Consider the following 23,705-nt stretch of genomic DNA (forward strand, 5'->3'; position numbering starts at 1 on the left):
GATGCCCCCCTGCTGGTGCTAAAACTAACTCATAACCTAATTTGGTTTTCTAAAATGAGGTGAAGAGAAAAAAGAGTGAATAAGAATGACATTTCAGCCCCTGTGATGTGTTGAAATCTGACAGGTGGTTAACCAGCACTAGGTTTTCAAAAGCCAGAGTGAAATCTGGGTATTTACCCTGGACAGCGGGGAGTGGCCGACCTTTAGCACAGACGTATAACAATATCATGCAAGACTGGCTTGATGTCTAATTACCTACTTAGTATATTGTTTAGTTACCTGACTTCTGTAAAGGCACTCCACAGACTTTACACCTTATGTGATAGAAAACCTGCTTTATAAACTTTCAACATCTCATTCTATCAGATCCTACTGAACTACATATCAGGGACAAACATTCAGGATATCTCAGCCTCGAATTCTTCAGTTTTTTACTATTTTAAGTGTCCGACGTTAAACAGTGCACGAGCCTTGTAGAATATAAAGCGAATGCATAGTTGTTTAACTTCACTTGTGCTCTTTACACGCTGATGGGTGTCCAGTGTCAAGTTGGATTTCAGTAGCGTGAGTGTGGAATGTGATCACATGCTTGTGCTATATTTGCACTGACTGGATAGCTACAGTATCTTATATAGTGTATCTAAGCCGATCCAGTTGCAATGTCAATGTAATATTGTTCAGTATGTGAGGCAGGTTTAAACCTCTGTAGCCAAATAGTCAACAGCTTTCATGCATGTTATGTTTTTCTTGACTCTGACCACAATTGTCACTGCAACTCTGCAAAAATATCCCACAAAAAACACATTTCAAAAGCAAGCTGGCAAAACATCAGCTGAGACTGACACTTTAAGCTAGTTTAGGAGGTGAAGATGCATCAAGAAGAAAGCAACGGTGGAGCAGGTTGTAAACAGGCAACTTCCTATTTCCTGTCAACAAACCACAAGAGCAGGTAAACAGTATGAGACTGTGAGGTAACATGGGTTAATACTCAAAGTCAAGGGAGCTGTTATCAATATCGCTAAGCAGAGTGCAGCGCACCTTGCTCAACGCACTTTGCATTTGCTTTACCGGTCTGGAAGTGATCCAGAAAAACCACAGGCCACATGCTTTGATAAGATCCATCAAAGGACAAGGCTCAGGTTTGATGCATATCTGTGTGTGAAATGTAATCACCACTATTTCACCAAAGACAAACTGCAAAACTCACTTTGTTTAGGATTAATCCGCACAAAAGTTAAAAGATCATTGACGTATTGTTCTGATCTTGGTTTGTGCAGCGACAGGAGAGGCATCACCATCTTTGATACGTGCTGCAACAAAGGGCTGCTTTGTGACTATATGTGCTTCTCATGCTTCCTCCAAGTGTCTAAAAATGCCAAGGTAACAACACTGCCAATGTGATCTGAGAGGATAAAATATCCAGTGCTCTAGAGGAAGTCTAAAACAGAAGCAGAAATAGTCTTCCCACTTCAAGGACATTCAACTGAAAACATCTTGAGGGTACTGGGCCCCAAGTTCACCACTGCACCCCCCCCCTGTAATGGTAAATGTAAAGCTTTGAACTACAGCCTGGGAGGGGTGTGGGTAATTCACTGGCCTGTCAGGAGTATGAATGATGGAGGATGGAAAAGATCAGATCGTGCCGCACAGCCTCCAGGGAGTCAATCTTCTGGAGATGCAGACTGAGCCATGCAAGGCTTAATGTGGCAAGTCAAAGATTTCCAGCTCTGGGGATGCAAAGTGTCATCTTAACACACAAATGACCCAATAACCTTTTCTGCAAAAAACATAATAAAATTTAGGATCAGCAGGAAGTTTTAGATCAGGTGCCTCAAAGTGTAAACTGACAACATAAGAAAATTATACACTGCACTGGTTTTGAATCAAGTGGTTATCTAAACTGGGTAGAGACAACTCGTGTCATTAGAGCAGAAATGCGAGTTGAGATCCCACTCGTTTACTTTGCATCAGCATACTGAATCATGGATATTCCCTTGTGGCTGGTCTGTGGGAAAGAGTTCAGAAACAATCTGCAGTTGCTTGGTATAAAGCAGATCCCCTGTCAATGGCTACACAGAGTTCACATGAAAACAGCGCTCCATAGTGGCACTTATTCCCCTAATCCCACTCATCACAGCCTTCACACTGTCTCCTCGCCCCCAATGGCACTTAACCTTGACCTCTTTCACTCAGTCAAAATGAGCAGTAAATTAGATCTAGCATTCAGAGCCCCTGTTTGATCTTTTTTGGAGGGTCACAGAACAACCTGCACAAAGCAACAGCATGAAGGGGAAATACAATCAAACAACTGCAGCTAGTAAACGACCATCAATGCCAGCAACTAATCATTGTTATTCAGAGTCAGTGAGAGCACTGAATGCCGTCTGCTGGCATGAAGAGAGTGGAGTGCAATCTCTGTTATGTGCCGTGTGCATCTTATAACATTACAGAGCCTCCAAAGTGTCCTCTGTAACAGTCTGAGGAGAAGTTGAACATTATCACCTCCACGAAGGGAGGATTTATTGCAGCAGTGTTGTATTAGATAGCAAAAATAAACTGACAACTGTGACTCTAAGCTCAGGCAGGAACCCGTGATGTCATGTGCCTATAGTCCACACATCAAGCCACTACAGGCATCATGCTAGAACCGCATCATACTGGGCTTTGCATGACACCAGTACAAGCACGTAAACATTTCTTTTGGGATCTGTAATGCCCATCTGGATCTGATGTAAGTTTGGGCCAAAAAATTGTTTCTTCATGCTATTCTAGCTGTTTCATCTAGTTCCAAACAAAACATGTTCCTGGTTTGAATACATTATTTCACTGGGTCTATAAAGCTTGAGATGCAGCCTAAAACATCAGGAATCAATTGTTAAGCTCCGTGCACTGAAAGCATTTATTTAAATGTACATGGACGTGCATGACCAAACCCTCATACACACATACACACACGCTCTACAGTAAATGTCCTTCGGGCCATCTGTGTGCCAATCTATTCAGGTTGGGGTAGAGAGGGTGGGGTGGGGGGGTGACAACATGTTCACGGTGTCAGTTCAAGGGCGGTCGTTTTGTCCCAGTGAAAGACTGGAGCCACTATATGAGCAGTCATAAAATGCACAGCACTCAGGAAGGAGATTACCAAAGCGAGATGGAGGGAGGATAGCGGTATGGAGAGAGATGAGGATGGAAAGACTGCAAAAAAAAAAAAAAAAACCTGACGGACACAAGGCTCCGTTGATGAGACGCTGCATAGCTGGGTGGTTCAAGGAGAATGAAAGGGTGGGGAGTGGTGGGTGAGAAGGTCATAGCAAACAGGGAGAAGACAATGCAACAAGGCTTGTCAAAATGAAAATTTACTGTTGGCAAATAGCTTTGCTCCAGTGCCCTCGACACCATATTTGCATGAAATATGTGTTGATAGAAAACGCAAGGGACAAGGAGGGAGTGTGAGTAAAGAGCAAGAAGGCCAGAGCTCTAGAAATCCTTATCTGTTCTTTACATGGCCACAAAATGTAGATGTAAGAGAAAGGAGCAAACGCACAGTTTGTAACAGTAATGTCCTACAAACCTTTTCCTGGTGGATAAGAACAGATGTATGTAATGTGCGTATAATGTCCTCTGCAATGAAAATGAAACATCTTATGACTTTAGATGTGATAAATACGACTTTATATAAATGTCCTTAGATTTGACGTTTCCTTAAACAAATGGGGTTTCAAAGGGTTAGAGTGCAGTTAGTCTTCATACCCAAACTGTGCATTTCCACCACCCTGGACAGGCCTAAAAGATATTATAACTAAGATTTATGTGCCGCACAGATCCGTAGGTCACTAATGATCTCCTAAATGCATTAAAGTATATAAACTATTTGAAATATAACGATTTGCAGCTTATCAAATAGCACAGGGACTGAAGGACCTGCACCTGACTCATTTACAGGCTACATCCAAAGCAATTTAAATTGATTTTGTAAATAAAATTTGCATTTCAAATAATCTTGCCTCCCATATAGATTCCTGGTATGTTTAGTATTAGACTTTTTGCATCATGCACCAGAAGTTAAACCAGCCATTTTCTGCTAGAAATACTGGAAAGTGATATAAGCACTTTAGGATCTTCTCATTTAATTATAAAGCTCTAAATATTGTTGCTTATTTAAATGTCTGATTTGTTTTATCAGACTCTGGGTGCTCTAAGTTCAACTAAAACAAAAACTTGTTTATTGCACCTTCTCATTTTTGCAGCATTAATCTTTGCCTCCATCAGGTGCTAATGTAATAGCACTCAACAACACAAAAAACAAAGTTGTGTCACCCAGTCACGAAATGGTCATAACCACATAACCCACTGTAACACTGCAATGTATAATTTTTTACACTTTGGTTTTTGTGCTGTATGGTTTTGTAAGATAAAGCATGTGCATTGGGGAGCTGCAACAGTGTTAGTAGGCTGACTGAAGAACTGGCTCTGTCAGGAAGTAAAAATAAAATGGAAATGTGCAGTTTATGTGCATTTTCTATTGTTATCCTAAGGTAAACTACTGACAGCAGTGACTTAATATTTAGTTATAATAGTATTAATCTTCTCTACAAGAAAGAATTAACTGCATTACTTTTAATGCTGCATTACATTTCTATGTGTGCAGGTGACACAGTTTATTCTGACCAATTTCTAGAAGGGATTTCCCCTCACCGCAACTGAAATCAATGAGTCAATGCAACAGTCGATTGGAACCCAAGCCAACGTGCGTTTTTTCTGTTGACTCAATGCACTTCTTCAGCTGCGGCGCTGTACACGGAGCAATGTAGGGGCAGCCATGTGGCAGGCTGTGGATTTTATAAACCAAGTCTAGTCTCAAAATGACTGAACCACAAAGTTAACTGTGACTAAAACAGAGACGTCTGAAATGGTGCTAAGCAGGGCAACGAGCACAAGTTAGTTGTTTTGAAGACTACTTCTGAACCAAATGCTAGTAAAACCTCCTCTACTGCCGTCCAGGGTGGCTGAGTATTCAGCTGACAGCGCTGTCAGCATGCTACACTAGGATCTTCTAACTGAACTATGAGCATGATGCACATTTTTACTTTTTCTGTAATCTGATTTTTTCATAACACAGATATTAAACACATTAAAATGTGTCTCTTATAGTTGCAGTAAAATGTGCAGGAGTTCAGTGCACTGAGAATAGCCCAAACATTTAGTGAGCTGAGAAAGTAACAGTGACTCTGTTGTTGACAATTCACTCCTTTCTACCTGTGCAAACCACATACATGTATTTGTTTATGATCCCAAAATGAGCTTCCCTCCACACAATCATGAAAGGAAAAGGAAGGAAGAACCTCCAACAGGTGCATGACAACAGCTGGGCCCCACCAAAAACTCAAGACATGCATTAAATCACCCTGGCCTCAGTGCCCTGCCCAGAACAGAAGCTATCATCGTGGAGGCTAAATGCGATTAGTGTCCAGTTGTAATCTAGGGCCTATTCATTCCAGCTTTGAGTAGGTGACACATTTGATTCGGAGGATTACTCCACCTCTCCTCACGGTGCAGGGGAGGGGAAATCAAAGGGCCCACATTAGGGTAGCAGTGGAAAAAAGGACAGGAACTGTGTGGAAGAGGAGGAAGGAATATCAAAGTAACAGAAAGGGAAGCAGGAACACTCTTCCATGATTAAAGCAGACAGTTCCTTTGTGCAGCCATGTCATTAACATAACCCTGCACACTGCAGAGTTCTTTAGTTAATGCCCTCAGACATACATGATGAGAGGCCATGAGAAATGAGGAGCCGTCTGATGCTGCAGATTACACCACATGATGAGTTAAACATTCAAAACGCAACTGACTGTAATTTCATTAGTCTAATTAACTTTTGAAAAATAGGAGCAGTTTTGCCCACGGCACACATCAATATAACCAGACACATTATCCAATCATCAAAGCAAAAAAAAAAAAACTCTCAGCACAGCAATCACATATATCCATAAATAAACCAGCAGAATTTACCATGCAATCTTGCATTCATATTTATATAGGGACAGAATCCCACTGATCAGTCTATTCATCAAGTCCCCATTTACATATGTGGTGTTTTATTGCACAATAACAGACATTTACAGTAGGAGTTAGTGGCTGAGATCATTCACCCTGGCTGCCACACAAAACACAGAAACCATGTGACTCACCACATGATGTCACGCGTGGCTACGAGTCTGTTATCAGTGCGTCTATCTGTGTCTGGCAACCATTCATAAGCAACCACTCACATAATTAGTTTGAAATTAAAACTTTCCACTGCACAAATAAATAACAGAGCTACAGACGAACCGTTGCTGTGCATTTGACACTGAAGGCATCCCAGTGTCTCCACATGTATGCAAACAAAGGCTAGGAATAGGAATCATCGTGATACAGATACTCTGCAAGACAGTTGTGATGCACCACAAATTTCATTAAGCTGAAAGCCAAACATATCCGTAAACAGTAAAATAACTGCAAAAGCATGAACTAATTATACTGTGTATTGCTTTGATTTACTGCATAATGACAACTTGTAAGTTTACCAGACGTTCATAGACAACTAAGATGAAGCAGCTGACAGGAAACTCTAATCCAAAATACACACACACAGAGCCAAAAAACACACACACACGAGCACACACACACACACACCCACACCATCATTTAAATGTTAAGTAGCCATTAAATAGCTCTATGTTTACCTAACTGAAAAAGATCAGTTGCGGGTTCAAATGTCTGTAATAAAAGAAGTAAACACTTCCACTTCAGTATCGCAACAGAAAGCACTGTGATTTTAGTGTATTGGGAACGTACTGCAAGAGAACATGTCACAAACACATCCATTCCAGTTGCAACACATCTATTTTTTAATCTCAGTTATGCAGTCAGATATTTTGAGGGACAATGTTTCTGTCCAGTGGGATTTGGCTGGTCCCACTGCACAGAAACAAACACTCAAGGAAGGATGGGAGGGAAAATGCTGAGGAAATGTTGGTATCAATTTATTTCATATGTAGTTAGTGTAGTGGGCAGTGTGATTAAAAATGTATATCACATTATTTAAGATGCTGGTGGTTTCACAGTACATCACAATATTCCTTTTAATGCACATTTGGGCCTTTATCTACATTTGTAGCTTATTCTCTTGGTGGGAGAACAAAGAATATACTGTAAAACTAAGGAAATATCCAATCCAGTGTTTCAATTAGTCCCATTAACCTGTGTACAGTTCTATAAAAGTTATAAGAAGGATCTTGTCTTTGAAGAGACAAATACTGAGATAAATAAAAAACTTTGAGGTAAAGTATTATTTAGGCGTCAGTACCTCTTTCTTCTCAACTGTATCACAGTATCAAAAACTTATCCACGAGAACCATCTCGACATACTGCACCAAAGTCGTTCAATTAACAGGAAGCATCGGACAAATACGTCAGCAGTGGGATGATAGATGTGTAGACACTGAAGCCTCACCTATTACTATCATTGCCTTCATCTGTGCAACTGCAATTGTCTCTGAAATTGGAAAATAGAAATTGCACAGTCCTATGAGGTCTCTCTTTCAGGTGTTGCATGCGGTTCTTGTAGCTTTGTAATATGGTCTGTGTAGATACAGCTACACAGAGACAGGAAAGAAAGGAGGAGACTGAATTTAGTGTCTAGCCAAAAAAAAAAAAAAAAAAAAGATCTGTATTAAAGGGCAACAGCATGGCAGACTGAGCGAGTGAGGTCTGACTAAGACTAACAGGGAGAGAGAAAGTACAAGTGAGAAACCACAACTTAACGGAAGAGTGAAAAAGCAAAGATCAAAAAACAATGATGACTGAGTTTGTTCAAGCGGCACACACTCAGTGACTAAAGAACAGATTATGAATGCCACTCGGATGTGACCCAGTTGGGCCAAGTCAGCGCCAGTGTGGCTCAGTCGGTGCTGATAGTTGGCTGAGAAATTCATTAGGTGTTTAATATGGGTGTATCTACACTAACTACAGCTTTTTACCTTTACCTTTGTCCAAATGTACTGTAAAACAAGACATAACAACTAGATTTGAGTATATTGATCTTTTCATTTAAATCTACGGGAGAATAAAACAAGTGTAGCTCACAACAAATATGAAATATTGAATTAACACCAATATTGCATTTTTAGATTTTTAGGAACGTACAACCCGTGTACATGACAAATGGAGCATGACTGTGTCACAAGGTTTCTTTTTCTAATAATTTGTATTATTACAAATGTGATTTTGAATGGAGTTCTTTTCTATGTGGAAGCTTGGCTCTGCACAAATGCAGAGGGAAGCTTCATCACACTGTTCTCCTGGAACGAGGTATTGCTGCTGCTATGCCGTAGGCGACTAAAGCCTACTCTCACATTCTCTGTCAAAGACAGAAACAGAGCAGCGACAGCGATGCCGCAGAGAAGGTCTGCACTGGTGACATTGAGCCAAGAAATACAAAGCGACCTAACTAAATCAATCATAGTTACTGTAGTGTCTGCACGGCCTTTGTGTGGAGGCTTTAGGAAAGAAATACTTCCAATGGAGTGAAATAACTTGAACCTGTTGCCAATACAATTTAAACTTTGGTTTGGTGCAATCTTCCCCAGTTAGTCTTGTTTCAAGATGGATGTTCCTGAAACAACTGCCTGATGTTATGTATTATTGTGGCTACCATCCATAATACTGTGGATTTTTCAAAGACCGTGTTGGAAAATGGTGTGTGCATGTTAAGGGGAACCTTTCTTCGATCTTGAACTTGCCTCCCGGGGTGCTGTTTTGAGAACATGATTCGTAACCTCCATCTGCCTTAACTCTACCTCAAGCACAGGATGACATCATCTGGAGAAGTCTGAGAGTTCAGATGACATCAGCTGGAGGAGCTTTGAAGGGGCAGCTCAACCAAGACTACAACCTCTGTAGTATGGGCAACCAGATGATATAATCTGATCTGAAAAACATTTTTTAGCTTTTTTAGCTTTAATCTGAGTCATATTTGCATACTTGGAAGGCAGAGGGACGTAAATGACCAATCATATAAATTTACCCCCAATCTAAACCCATCGAATGAACATTGAAAACTGCTGAAGTCCCAGTTTAAGTATGAAGATGGAATCAGAATATATTTAGGAGTACTTCAATTTTAACTGGCTAAAAGGAGGCACTAATATTCCAAACACTCCTGCTGCTGAATGTAATCCAGTCACCTGCCAAAAGCCGAGGGGGAGCTTAGAGGAGAGGTCTGAAGGGGAGGCAGGATGGGGCGACTGCCAGTTACAGCAGGAAAATTATAACCCTGCCTGGAGCCACATGACCTCTTGTCCTACCTCCTCTCTTCCAGTGGTAAGACCATGGCCAATCCATAAAGTATTCTGGGAGTCAGGCAAACTGCTCAATGTAGACTGACCTGAGGTCAGTGAAATGTTCATCTAATGAGTCTGGTTATGAAAGAAGATGCAATGATGGATGCAGATTCATGGACAGATTCCCTGTAACCAGTGACCTTAGCACCTTTTCTTGTGTGGGTAGGGTCAGGGCAATTCTCCACTTACTAACAGCATGCTGCACACACATGCAACAAAAACTCTGCTTGTAGGTAATCACACAACATGTTACATTAAATAATTTGACATGCGTAGTATTGGGTACCAGAGATAGTCAACAATTTCAAATTATACCCTACTCATGAACACAGTGAGTAGAAATTTGCATGATTTAAGTATAATGTATGTTTTCTGTTAATGCCAAGTTTATTTAAATATGTAAATCATGGGTTGTTGATCATTTCCTGAGTTGAACTGGCTTAGACTCTGTCATAGTTCAAGTCAACTCTACCTCCCACCTCCCCTCCTCGCAAGATAAGCACAGAAACGAGTAAAGAGCTGTTGGGAGGAACAGACCGGCGACAGGCAGCAGGAAAAAGCATCAGTACTAACAGCTACACACTGACCCCCTGCTCTTTTCAAATGTTGGCTCTTGTACATGTGCTACTGATGCTTTTTTAAAAACCAGAACAACGGCAGTCGCAGCACCAACACCGTACAGTGTAATACATGGTAAAAAGTAGAACAGCAGCATCTGTAGCAGATAAACTACTAGATCAGATGTTATATGAAATGTAATTTAACTGTTGGTTTATCACCACTGTGCAACAACAACTGCAGTCAAACGTGCAATAAAAAAGCTCGACAACCACCCCTTTACAGAAAACGCGATGCCATTGACAGAGTACATAATTGATGGCTCAACATATGAGCTACTATGGCTGGATCAGGTATCTCCAACTGAGAGACACTCCTTGTGGAGTAACTGTATGCTTGCCCCTTTTTTTTCTCCAGAGAACTGGAGATGTGACAGTTATAGTATATGATCAAAACTGTAATAAAGTGGAAAGACTTTCTGTGAACCCTGGACTAGGAAACCTGCTGCTTTTGCCCTGTCGGCTTACAAGCCTGTATTTGTCAAAGCAGCCCCACATTTAACAAGTTCCTGAGAAATGGTCTACAGGTACTATCAAATAGCTGATTTATTCATTTGGGGATATATAATAACTATATAGAGTAGTTGCCAGCTTAAGAATGTTAAAGCGACCTAGGCCAGAAAATCAGATGTCAGAGAGATACTGTATCTCAACAACCACAACAGCCCTGGAGGACATTCTGCGGTCGCTGGCATGTACGTATGCACTGCTGCTAAACTGTACGGTCGCAGGCAGAACAGTTAAAGACGTCTAACTGCCTGATGCAACAGCCTCCACTGCAGTGTAAGACGCTTTTGTGTAGCCCTGTTATAAGGAAGAATAGTTTTTCATTCAGTCTGACAATTTGTTCCTGCTGTCGATTTCTGTTTAAAAGGACGGCTTTGTTTGTTTCGCTTGCTGTCACTAGTCAACAGCAGGTTGTTATATTGATTCAAACATTTTTCTGACAACATGGAAGGGCTCACTAGGAGTAGTTTACATTTTTTATGAGTTGCTGCTAACTAATCCTGCACCATCTCCCAAAGCTTTTAAGGCACCAACTTTAGGGAGCATTTGTTGGTGTAATCATTAATTTCCTTTTAGGCTATTTGAGTTTAAAAGATGGCGTTATGCTATCATTATTTTTCCATTACTCACTAACAGTCAGTAGCAATTTATGATTTAAATAGACACTGTGATATTAGTTACTAGAAGAAGCTAACATTTGTCTTAGAGTAATTTCAGGTGCTGTAATTTATGTGATTCATCTTAAAACTGTACAACTTCATGTTGCTTCAGAAAGCCAAGGTCATTACTGAACCTCTGGGCTATTAATGAAGACAAAGGGCCAACCAATACAGCACAAGCTACTAGCAACAAGTTGAAACCTTCACAATTTTAAGAAAGTTGATCAACTTTTTTGTTTCTGGCATCTTAAAAACTACATCTCCCATAAACTAAAACCAAAAGCAGGTAGGCAGGTGCTCGCCAAAGCCTAAGATCAATGGGAAACGGTTCTTTCATGGCTGCTATAAACCTAAATATTGATTTTCAAAAACCTACCATACCTATCTTGATACATCAAGTATGTTTTCTTACTTCTGGAACATACAGTTTCACTTTTCCTTCCCATAAATGCTAAAAGAGCAGAAATAAACACACTGATGTAAACAGCTCTGTCAGGCTGCTTAACTGTAAACTAAAAATGAATCATAGACTGAATTAAAACAGTTTAAATTTACTGAAAATTGACAGGGAACAGAGGAGAATGATGGATGGATGAGGAAAGCTTTACGGGTTGACAACAGAAACCAGCAACACTTCACCGTAACATAGGATGCACTTATAAACTAAACCTTTCCAAACCATGGAATTGCTTCCAAAACCCTTTACAATCCCTCACAGCCTGAGTTATTTTAGGTCTCAGTGCAACATCAAATCAATGCACAGTCATAAAAAGCCATTTGTAATGTTGGGACTGAATTCCCAGTAAAAAAATAAAAAATAACATAACAAATTTAGGTTTATATGGTAAAAAAAATAAATGTAATACTGATTATTATTTTTAGTGTCAAGTTTAAATGTGGCTGCAAACAGAAATCACTAGACTGTACTGTAAGTGTTTACAGGTACTGGTTTTCAACATGACAGTGAGAGCTGGTGAGATGTGAAGGAGCTGGCCTGGCTGCAACCATGCAAGACAACACATCTGCTCCGCACATGTGTTCCCCTCCTTTAGAGGAGCCACAAATTGGGAATCTGAACCAGACCAAATACAATGGACAACCAAAAAGTTCACTATAGAATGATGAAGGAGAGAGAGAGTTGGGGCAGCCAAACTCACTAAATCACTGCACTAATGAGCAGCATGCTTGTCATCTGAGTATCTCACAGATACAGAAAAACACAGAACGCTGTCCCACATAGACACTAAGTCTTTTGTACAAACCACATGAAAGTACAGCAGAGTGTTGACAGAGCTTAGCAGATCCAAGCATTACACCACATGACTGCAGTGGATCAATTAAAAACAGTTTGTTAATGAACAAGTAACGACCAGGCAACATGATGCATTCAATAGTAAAACAAAGACATAAAAGATTAAAAAAATGAGACAGAAAGGTCACACAGAGGTAGAGGGGAGGCCGAGTCACGGGGTGGGAGGGCTCAGATGAGGAGAGAAGGCAATCCTCTATTGAACCAAGCTTTTAGCTCCAGGACAGACAACATATGTAGAACAAATTTCTTTCCACTTGACTTTGTTTTTCCTTTATTCACAAAAAAAGCAAAAGCAGAGTTGAGCGAGTTGTTAGAAAACTCGGAAGAAGACAAATTAGAATGAGGCATACATATGCAGATGTTGCTATACACATATATACAAAACCAAACAAAACTTGTACAGCTCGTTCTGGGGGAGCTTTTGCCTTTTAAAAGCAATGCATCTGGAGTTTCTCTGGAATTCCCATGGCTGTGCTTTGGAAAAGACAGAGTATGGCTTTCAACTTTTACAATAGCAGGGAAGTAGTTAACTCACAGTATTCTGGGTATCAGACTGCAGTGATGTCTTCTGATGGAATAAGAAATAAGATAACATTTATCTTTCTGTGCCCTTCATCATATTTTATTATTGCCTAGCCCATTTTGCAAATGACAATAGAACTACAGTAAGATTTGTGTAGTATATGGCACAGATGCACACGTTAATGTAAAGCACTAAAAGTCTGAGCTGGAGATGTAGAGTGATTTGGGTCACAAAGGTTATTGAAACACTTGTGGACAATTTATCAGTTAGTGACAAAAGAAGACAAACTGGAAGTCAAAGAGTGAGAAAATGACAGACAGGAAAAGACTATAGCTAAAGCTATCTGATAGCCGCAAAACCTTTGTGGCACAGGTTGTCAGTGGCCTGATCGTCAGCCCCCTCCCTGAGGTCAACATGTGGGGTGACAGACACGGAGCGAAGGGGCCCAGGGTGCTGTAGCAGCCTGTAGTTGATTTAGGATTTTTGAACGTGGGCCAAAATTCCTGAAGGAACACAGTAAGCGAGGGGGGTGGCCGTAAAAACCAGCCCAGAACTGGCGTATATAAAAAAAGAAGGAAAAAAGTGAATGTGGTGAATATGAAATAAGTGTGTTGTGTGTGTGTCTCTATGGTGAAACAAGATTCCGGGAATGGGAGAATTCCAACTGGGAACATTGGGGGTACAGTGTGTGCAGGGAGCCAAACAGATATCCAGTGGTTCACATGTGCATATGTGTGTGGATGGCTGTGTGTTACCATACGGGCATAAATTATATTTGAAGGAATGTTATGGAGGTTCACACAAAGCAGAAATAAAAGAAAGAGAGGAGTAGAGGGTCAAGGATGAGTGTGAGAGAAAAGAAAGGAAATGTGAGACCGAAAAGACAGAAGAAACAAAAAATAGGAGAAAAACAAGCTCATAAAACGAGTTACAGTGGCGTTTAAGAGGGCTGGGTGTCAGCTGGGGATTTTGTGTCTTCATCAAGCCCTGAATGTGCAGGCATTTGGAAAAGAGCTGCACGCAACTGGGAATGTGGACATGTATGATGTCTCGCAAAGTCTAATGGGCTGGGTTTTAGTGCATCAACACTATGAATGAGAATCGAAGTTATTTCATGTTGAAAAAAAAAGAGATCTTTATCTAAGGTTAAACAATCACTCTTCAGTCACTCACCACAGGGGTTAAAACTTCTCATTTCTCTTGCAACAACAAGAAAACACTTCAAATTTTATTACTGTATTAGTTGTACTGATACATCAATCCTGCTAGTTTTATAGGTATAATCCTAAACTGAAGGAATGTATGTACTACACGGTTAATGAGGTACTCTGAGGTACAGCAGAGAGTTACTTGAACCGTAATAAAATCATAAAGCCCTTGAAGCCCAAACTATAACCCATAAATAAAACAACTGAAAAGAAAAATTGAGGAAGAACTTTCATTTAATTCAGGTTTTAGTTGCAGTAAGCTCTTGGTGTTGACTTTAGCTAAGCAAGGACTTGCACTGATCCCTTTGCCGCAGGTTAAGTGTTCAAACAGGAACCGTCTTGGTGACTCTGTTCCACAAGTCCCCCCTATTTTTTCTCCCTTCCTCTTCATCTGCACCTTCTATTTATAGCACCTTTACTGCAGCGGTGCAGCTTTGTACAGCATGTTCCATAAAATACAGGCCACGTCTGACCACATCCTCAGGCACATCTCAACAGTTGCCCCCCTATAAGTATTAGAATTGTAGTAGAAGTATACTCTATACAGTATTTAGTACACAAACTGACTCACAGCCTTAGGCATGGACACCTACAAAGATAGAAGGATGTTTCTTGCAGGAGGAGCCAGCGAACAAACCACCAACCTCACCATTAGTGGTCGACCCACTCTACCACCTGCACCTCTTGACTGTTTTAAGACTCGCAGCTGTTAGAAAAATCAGAAAATATCCATATGCTGGTAAAATCGCCAGGGGTGCTGTCAAATAAGAGCTGTGAGATGAAGCATTTGTGGGATTTATCTCTAGAATTAGATGTTTACAGTGTTATTATATTATACAAGAACCATGTAAACAAGACGTCAAAGAGAAGGTGAGATCACAGGAAGATTACAAAAGTGGTAATGGACTGATGTGACCTCAGCAGGATGCTCACACTGAGGAAATGTGCAGAGGTCAAAGGTCAAGGCTGCTTTCTAGGAACACTACAAACAGCAGATCTCACCTCTGGAATCCAGAATTAAACAGAAAGGTTGAACAATACAGGTGAAATAAAATCACACATCTAATTAAAAAACTAAATCTTAGTCTTAAGTAATTAATTTAATTTAATTGCAGAAACAATGACACACAGCTTAAAAACACATTAACTGTAGTGGTAAAACAGGCCTATCTGACAATAATGTAATAGTGAACAGCACCTGCACACACAAACACCCACGCGCTGGAGGTGTGTCAAACCACACTGGCACAATTTCAGCTAACTAACCTTGACAGACTTGGCTGAGGTTCCATAAACAAAGTGCTTTGCCAAAAAGCACATGGACAATTTATGTAATACAGATAAGGTGATAAGGAAAAAAATAAATAAAAAGTGACAAGACAAATATGCATGATCGTACGATATCACTCTATTAGTAAGGATTTCACTCGTGATGATAAAAACGTATGCTCACTTAATGCTAAACCATAAAGCCGAATAAAAACAGGTGTGAATTTGAGCAATTTCATTACATGATCTTTAAAAATCACCTTGATGGTGTCGGAAAACGTCTCGGCATAGGTTGAAATCAGCCTAGCTTAAATAAATACATCTTTAATGAAAAGGTGCAGAAAACTGATCTGGAAGTCATCCAAATACAGTTCAAAAGGTAGGCTTATACATTCCTGTACCCACCCCCTCTGTACCTGCTGGAAAGACTATCAGAAAACAGGGTGCTGTACATGTTTGTGCATGCATTCGCGTGTATGCATTGAGGAGGTGGTGTCTGTGCACACATTTATATCTGCAATGTTTAATACAGCAAACCAACTGTGTTGAGTAACTTGTTTCATCCCTTGTCTGTCTTTAGTAGTATGTAAGGAGACTGAAACCTTTCCATATGCATGTGTAAAACATGACCCAGACTGAACTAAGAGTCACAGCAGAGCTAGCACTTCAGAGCACGTGGAGAACTAAAGCAGCGTCCAATGCATGAAGTGAGCCAGCATTCCTAACCCCAGGCATTTAATACTCGTCCCTCTTCTCAGCCTTTATTGGATCCTCTAAAGTTCACTTCAGCTGTGTGGCAAAGGACTCAGAGAGAGCAGGAAAGACTGGAATATTTGTGGCCTGACAACAAAACAGCTGGAATTCCCTTTTTCTAAACTGGTTAATGCTGCCCACCAACTCGGGACATTTCTGTCCTCTTTCTAACAAGTCTTTCTCAGACATTTTTGTCTTTGTTTTTTCCCGTGCTTCTTTTTCCCTCTAGGAATAGTGGTTTGGTTTTGATTATGGAAATGTTCACTGTATCCAGATCTTTGTAACCATGTTTACAGCAATTTGGATGGAATAAACATGCTGACTACACATACAATGCCTTTTGTTTGGTTCTCTGAGAGGCACCCGTGACCCCAAAAAGAGCCTTTCTTTGGCAGGAAAGCACTCTGAAATTAACACCAACTCTCTACACCCATGCCTCTCGGTCAGAATTATGCACAGCATCAGATCATAACAACCACAGATACCAACCCACTAGTTTATACAGTCATAAAGAGCATGTGCAACAAAATGACCCAGTTTCTCTCCAAACAAAGATATACTGTACAGTGCTACCTATCCACACTAATGTGTTACTCATTAAACTTGTAAACCACTGGACACACAGCATTTTTGTCCATAGCAAAAGGAGAAAGACGCCATTACTGTAGGTTTTAGTCTGCACCAAACATGGTAACTTAATAATCCTACACAGCTGAACCCTGGCAGAGTGAGAGCCAATACAATCAGGGCAGCATTAAAAAGGAGAAGGCGTCTGGCGGGGTTGAGTACTTTGAACCCGGTTTCTCTTTCCACATGAATGGAGGCCCAGTTGCAGACTAGCCTGTATATCACATATGTAATGTTGCGGGTGTGTGAGCAGGAACTTCGTGTGTTCGTATCACTCGCTGTTGCACCTGTTCTGCGCCTCAACTGACGCTGCCTTTGGGGAAAGATTAAGCAGGGATATGGGGAACACAATGAGAGAAAGAGGGACAAAATGAAATGTAAGAACGTGGCACTTACATCAAATAGCACGGACACACAGAGCATTACAGCAGCTGTGAAACTTTCAAAAAACAGCCTGTTTAACAACAGAGCAGTGACATCAGTGTGAATTACTAAAGTGTGACTAAGGCCCATATATCACAAAGAATTCTCAGAGTGACGCAATTTTGGAGCAGGAGCGGAGGAAGAGCAATTTTTCTACATTCTTAACGTAGAAAATCAGTCGAGTCTCCACCAAGATGTAAGAGAGCTCTGGAGGTGTCCTAACTGGCTCCTTGAGGATACAATATTATGATTTTATTTTACATGACCACTGCAACTTTACCTCCTTTTAATCCACATGGAATTCAATGTATGTAAAACTGTCAGAAAAACTAGAACATGTCACTATAATTTGTAATTTGGAGCTGCCTATGTGGTAAACAGTGATGTCACGCTTTCCTAGGAGAGGTCCTACTCCTCGGTGAAGGTAAGAATAGGAGGCTTCATGAATAGCTTTCAGGTCCTACTCCGAGTGTTCTTTGCCCGATTCTCCACCTTCATCTTCCTCTTCCTCCCCTCGAAACCTGTCCATCACAATTAAAAATACTGTAGTGGCGCCAACTTAGATGGCGAGGAACCTGGATGCCAAGCTGAGCAAACATTGTGATTATAACTCTTTATAGTTGCTGCAGTATCTAATGACGGACATCAGTGTGTAACATGAATGTAACATGATGACAATGATGACAGGAGACAAAAGGTTGAGCTGCTCAGACAGGAAATTGTGTGAATCATTTTCAGAGTAAAAGCATACAATTAAGCTCTCTTCAAAACACACAGTGTAATCAATACGTCAATCTTGCTTCTGATGTCTTCCATTCTCACATGGCCTGAAATCTATAGTCATATCTGAATGATCAGAAAGTGCTCTCTCAGGATGAAAAGCATACATTTAAAGAAGAAAGTCAGTTCTACAGACAAAAGATGGAGCTACACAGCCTGTACTTTAAGCTGCTAAAGATTTTAAATGAATATCTGCCTCAAAAGGCAACAAAACTTTGTATTTTTCTTATGTATTTAGACTCAGACTTGAATTTCCTATGTTATGCTTTAAGGTAAAACAAACCAATCTTGTAAACCAATCTAAAATACATTGTGTGCCATTCTAAAGTCTGACAGATTGCCACGGCTGATATCACCACCCAATTTGAGCAAAACAGACACAGAGTTTATAAGTAAAAGGATCCTGCAGTGCAAAACATGTTCAATGTTTGTGGTGATATAGGGAGTTTTCATTTGCTCTGATCCGAATCACTGCACCAGCATCACTGCAAGTCTTGTCTGCTCATTGGCTAAGTGGATCTGGGACAGGAATAAAAAAACAATATTCATATGAATATTTATTTGAGTGAAAAATCACTGTGCACTTTCAACCTTGACAAAAACATCTTGATAAAACAACACTACTTTAGACTTTGTAAAGAGGATGAGCCGTCACCATACTAAAACCATATCCAGTTCTTGGTGAGTTTGTTCCCGTCCACACTCAAATAGGACTGCAATGTTCAGATCAGTCCAAATAAACTGCACCAATGGGGAAAAACAAAGCAGAGTTCGATTAAGACGGACTAAACACAGCCTTAATGGAAGGGTTGCAAGTACATATCTTGACCACAGTAATCAAATAAACGCAAATGACCAAATTTAAAGATTCAACTTTTCAGGCTTCTCAAATGTGAATACATTGCATGCAACTTTTATTTTTAGTACAAGTTGAAGGCACAGAGTCTATCTAAATAACTACAGTCTGGCCTGTAACAGAAAACTGAACTTTCTAATCTTAAAACAAAATAGCACATTCATTTCAACAAAAATAATCAGTAGCTACAGCCCTGGATGCAATACACATTCCTGGATATAGTTTCCTGCTATTCTACCAAACAACTGATCAACTGCCAAAAAAAGAAAACTGCTTTCAGTATATCCACATATCAGCTTTGCAATAGTTTTGCAAGAAAATGTGTTCAATAAAATGTAAATACAGCTGTTCCTTTATTGGAAAACCTGCCAGTGTAAATAGACGGGTTATGAAGCTCTCAATAAGAAAATAGGGCTGCTGACAAGTCCAGACACTCACGAGACACAGCATAATTCAGTGTTATATCACTACTACATTATGGCACAGCTCTGTGCCACATCTCCAACACAGCAGAGTTCATATTTACCTTAGCATTAAGTGATTAATGTAATTTATCCAGAGGCGTCTCCGCAGAGACTTTTGCAGCTCTAATTAACTACAGTTAAACTACTAAGCCAGCTCTGAGAGGTAAGCAATCATAACCTAACCAGGAACAGCATCTCACCACAGACACTTTCTACTCTCTGCCAACTGCGGTTTGCACTTTTCCGCTTGAGCCTTCCCTCCGACCCCAAACACAGCCTGTCTTTAATACAGATGTTGATATGGTCGCACTAAAATGAATGAAATTGTAGAGCATCAACAGAGAGCTACAAAAGAGGAACATTTTGAGCTTTGTTGAGGAGGCAAAAACCACTTCCTTTCAGTGAATGAGAAAGCTGTCCAAGAAACCACACACTTTCATAAAATACCACCCACTCTGTCTCTGCAGTGCTGCAACCCAACATTACAGCACCTTGTTTACCCTGCATTACAATACAACCATATGTTAGAAAGCTGAGAGCCCTTCCCCAGAGCAGAAAAACAACAAAAAACACCCAGTACGTTACAGCATCATGCTGCACTCAACACAGCCGAGCTTTCTGGCTGACGTAAAGCCACCAATCACATTATTAAGACAACCAGAAGTTTAGTTGCATAAAGACAAAGTATGCATTAGCCAGTGTCATTATTCGGTTATTGTTTCCTCAGTTCTTGGAAATGTCATTTAGTAGCATGCTTGATAATTGTCTTTCTAAATTAATCCCTAGCTTCTTTGCAGAGTGAAACTAAATTGCCAATACTCCATTCTGTCTAGACATCCAAGAGCCTTTGAGGTAGATTATTAAGTTAGTTTATTGATTACTAAGAAAAATAGCTTATTCAAATGTCACAAACAGAAAAGGAGACCGCATTAATATAGTGACAGCTTCCACACACATCTGTCTGACTATCATAGTCTCAGTTTAAATGTCACTGTCTCTTTTCTGAACAGCATTAACGGTCATGAAGCTTACTTGTGCTGATTAGAGTTAGGCAGGGCTTGAAAAGCCATCTGATAAATTCAATTCACTCAAATTGAAAGTGAGGTTTAGTAAGGGAGCTGTCCAAAAGCGTGTGCTGGGATTACCCAGCCAGGTGGTGAGTCAAACTGTTGGAGAATAAAAGTAATTCAAAAACTGGCTTCGAGCCCGCACACAGTTTGCCTGTGTTGCTTTATGGATCCTCACGACACCCATGGAGGCAGATACATATCAGTGTAGCTCAGAGATTATGTTTGTATGAAGAGACACGTGTGATATTGTCTGTTTGTGTTCGTCTGTGTGCATGTGGACGTTTACACATAATTGTCCATTTGATTACTTATGTGCATGTTTGTATTTGTGTTGGCGAATGTCTGTCCAGGTGTGTGTGTGTGTGTGTAATCATCTGTGTTTGAGTGTGTGCATGTGTGCCAGAGCGGGAAAGTGATTCCCCTGATGGGCATGACAGATGGGCAGGGAGTGGCACAGCTCCTTCTCTCTTCCACCTAAGAAGCACGAGGGTGGGATGTGTGTGTCGGAGCAGAGCCCGTGCTCACCCCTTATTCCTCTGACACAAGCTGCTTTGTTTTTATTTATGTGCTGGCTTCTTACAAGAACTAATTGCTAATGTTCAGCTGTTCTGCACACCACAACAGAAATAAAGGATTAACCTTCTGTAGCTCCAACAATGCACCAAGAGTCTCCTGTTCAAGGTTGAACAGGAGAACCTGACGGGTTACATCAGATTCATGTCTGCACAGTAGAATGGTGTTATGATTGTAGAGGCTTTCAGATCAGACAATACGGTGCAAGCACCTAACAAATACCACGAACACTTCCTGTGGACCTGAGCATCAAACAAGGTTTTGTTTATCTATCTATGTTTTAGTGGAGAGGAACCATGGGAACTTGCCTTTACTGTAGATTATAAAAAGTACAGCTAGACAAAAATCTCTGAGCAACACACATGCACAAAGTGCAGAGAAACATGTTTCAGCTTAAAGTTCAACATGAACAGCAGATCGGTGAGACTAATCGCACATACATTCTTGTTATAAAAGTAAAGTTCTTAAAGTGCATTTCTAGCATTTGGATCAGCAACCTGTGCAGTAGTATGTGTGAGATACACATTAATGAACAGTTCAGAAACTGCTCATAATAATTTCAGTTTGAAGATACAGGATGTCAGCATGAGTAAAGCTTCTACTGCTTGTTTTAAAGTGCTCAGCAAACAAAGTGTTATGACAGATCAAAATTAAATCTTTCTAGCCAAATGTTAACACACAAATTGAAATTGATAAAGATTTCACAAAGAGCTGTATGCAATCATACGGTAACTCCTAAACCTAACAATAACCGCTCGTCTTTGCTGCACGTGTCAATGTGCGTGAAAATGACAATGACATGAGTGAGTATGAGCGCTGCTGTCAGTGAGATACAACATTTAAGACTGTTGATAGCAGCAGTGACAAAGGGGGAAAGTGCAAGTTAGGCACTGTGACACACAAAATAATGCTCTTTAGGAGAAGTGCTGACTGGTGCAACTTGATTAAGAGGTAAAGAAAAACTGGGTAAACCTGTGATAGCCTCAACCTTATTCCAGGGTGTCCATTTAAAATCTCGTCATAAATATAAAGTGCACTGATAAATTGCAGAGATTGTTTGTCTAACAATTATCACGTTTGTTTTGTTTAAGAACAAGTATTTGGATTCTGCACTCATCCGTACTGTATTTTTATAATTTTCCAACTGACCGAGCCGTCCTGTCAGGCAGCCAACAAACCTGTCTGTGAGTTGCACATACTGTTTTCACAAAGCTGTAAAAACATTTCTTACCTTGGTGGTTGGTTGTCTTCACTTCAGTGTTGTTTCCGTACACTTGATCCCAGTTTGTATCCCAGCATAGGTGTCAGGGAATTCTGTAATCAGAAGAGATCATCTGTGACGCCTTCATATCTTTGCTAACAAAACAAAACAAAAAGGCCTAACAGAATGTGAAAAGGCTTGTGTGAGACAGGAGTTAGCCAAAGCAAACACAGAGCTGCAACACCAGCCAGGAAATCCAAATGGCCACTGATGCATACATGTACTGCCAAGTCAGAGATGACATGGAAGGACTCTCGGAGTTCAACAGAGGAAAATCCCCGACGGAGATGCAAGGTTTTCTTGTCTATGCAAATCGATGTTAGATTTTCATGTGACCAGCTTACCACTAACAGGCTTAGTAGTCTAATCCTTTAGCCAAATGAAGTGTCTAACTTAAGGATTAGGCTGACTAGAGGAATCAAAAGGAGTTTAAAATATGAACCTTGCTAGACTTTCAAAAAGCCGCGAGCATACAGTATCTGTTCAGGAATGCACTGCAGGTATTCCTTTAATCATCTCATTTTATCATTTCAGTTACACCTGTGGTGCTACTATCATAAAAGAAAAGCTTCGGGTTATATTAACGACAGCTCGGCCAAGTAGAATATTATAATCACTCATACGTCTACTTAAGAAGTCAGATTCCTGGCAGTAAAAGTTAATTCACGCCTCAACAAATACCATTAAGGTGAAGATGAGGAATGCACTGGTGCACATGTAAACCTGTGTAAGTCCTCAGCTGTTGCAGAGAAAGAGCATGTTTGGTATAACCCCCAGCGTCAAACCTCAACAGAAAACTGTTTTATATTATGTAGATATTCTTATCAACATGATGGGAGTGTCGCCAATGTTAGCAGAGCCAGAAACTGCTGGGACCGATGTACTGTGGACGTACAAATACCAACCAAAGGATATCTTTCAACGTTTACCGCCAGTGGTAAAATGGATCTAAACATATGAGAGTGTGCTGCTTATACATTTCATCACTTTTGTGTAATTAGAGTACGATCGGTCCAGTAGCGCGGCGGCTACTGCTGTGCTCTCGGCAGTGAATCGCTCCAGTTACAGCCTCCGTTAACTGCTAAAGAGAACAGCAACACATTCTGCTGCAGTGGTCAGAAAGAGACTTATTTCTTACTTGGAAGACGTTTTATACTCTCTATGCACATTTAACTCCATCTAATTTAAAAGCAATAGGCATGAGGCCATGCAAGCAGGTCTAGTTTATCACTTTCTATTATTTTAAATGTAAAAATATCAACTTTAAAGGGAATTTGTTTAAATGCACTTTGATTTACAGCATATCGTGTTGTAACAATTGTGTCTACATAGTTGTTTCTATTCCTAACAGCTCATCTATTGTATCATTGATAGTGAGAGATACACACCCCTACTTGCAGCTAAATGTCACCCTTTTGTC

The 23,705-nt window shown here is 40.4% G+C and overlaps 1 protein-coding gene across 1 annotated transcript in view; it reads right to left on the reverse strand.

The window, feature by feature from the left end:
- Window positions 1-23,705, reverse strand: part of thrab (thyroid hormone receptor alpha b) — a 102,502-nt gene that overhangs the window by 63,915 nt on the left and 14,882 nt on the right. The window contains exon 2 of the mRNA XM_026350944.1: window positions 22,256-22,338. The gene's annotated coding sequence lies outside the window, so the exon portion shown is untranslated. The remainder of the gene's footprint in view (window positions 1-22,255; window positions 22,339-23,705) is intronic.

The sequence above is a fragment of the Anabas testudineus genome, chromosome 19 (assembly GCF_900324465.2).
Source record: "Anabas testudineus chromosome 19, fAnaTes1.2, whole genome shotgun sequence".
NCBI lineage: Eukaryota > Metazoa > Chordata > Actinopteri > Anabantiformes > Anabantidae > Anabas > Anabas testudineus.